This window comes from Austrofundulus limnaeus, unplaced genomic scaffold, assembly GCF_001266775.1.
Source record: "Austrofundulus limnaeus strain Quisiro unplaced genomic scaffold, Austrofundulus_limnaeus-1.0 Scaffold3581, whole genome shotgun sequence".
NCBI classification, from domain to species: domain Eukaryota; kingdom Metazoa; phylum Chordata; class Actinopteri; order Cyprinodontiformes; family Rivulidae; genus Austrofundulus; species Austrofundulus limnaeus.
In genome coordinates, this window is record NW_013955983.1 from 3,797 (window position 1) to 4,466 (window position 670).

Sequence of the window (670 nt, forward strand, 5' to 3'; positions counted from 1 at the left end):
GTGTAAATGTCTTTAGACTCAACACCTCGTCTGTCTTCGGTCCAACCTTCACCTGTACTCATGAGTTTCGGATCAGTACTGATTGTTACGCTCCATCTAGAAGCTGCCAGGACGAGCTGGAAGAGAAATATCTGGGTTTCTGTCCTGGATATATTCCCTCTGGCAGCCAGCAATGGACAAGTGGTAGAAGAGGGAGAATTCTTAAAACGTTGTCCTCATTCAGTCTGTTCAGTGGTTCTGATGTTAGAACCTTTGATGGAAACCCTGCTTGGTGCTTGAGACTCTGTGTGTGGGACCAGGACCAGTTCTGACATGTCTCTTTGTGTTGTTGCAGTTGTTGTTGGAGCACCAGGACGCTATAAGTTCAGACCCATCAGACATGCTGAGGCTGATTCTGCAGGACCTCGGACCAGTTCCCACTCTGCAGGAGCTTCTTGGTACAACAGCTGTCAGATTTTATGTTTGCGTTGGATCAGATTAACTGCCCTCAGGTTTTAGTACAGGTGTTAATGCAGGTGTTAGTACAGAGGTTGATATATACAGTAAGTACTGAAGTGTTGGTATATACAGTAAGTACTGAAGTGTTGGTATATAAGTACTGAAGTGTTGGTATATAAGTACTGAAGTGTTGGTATATAAGTACTGAAGTGTTGGTATATAAGTACTGAAG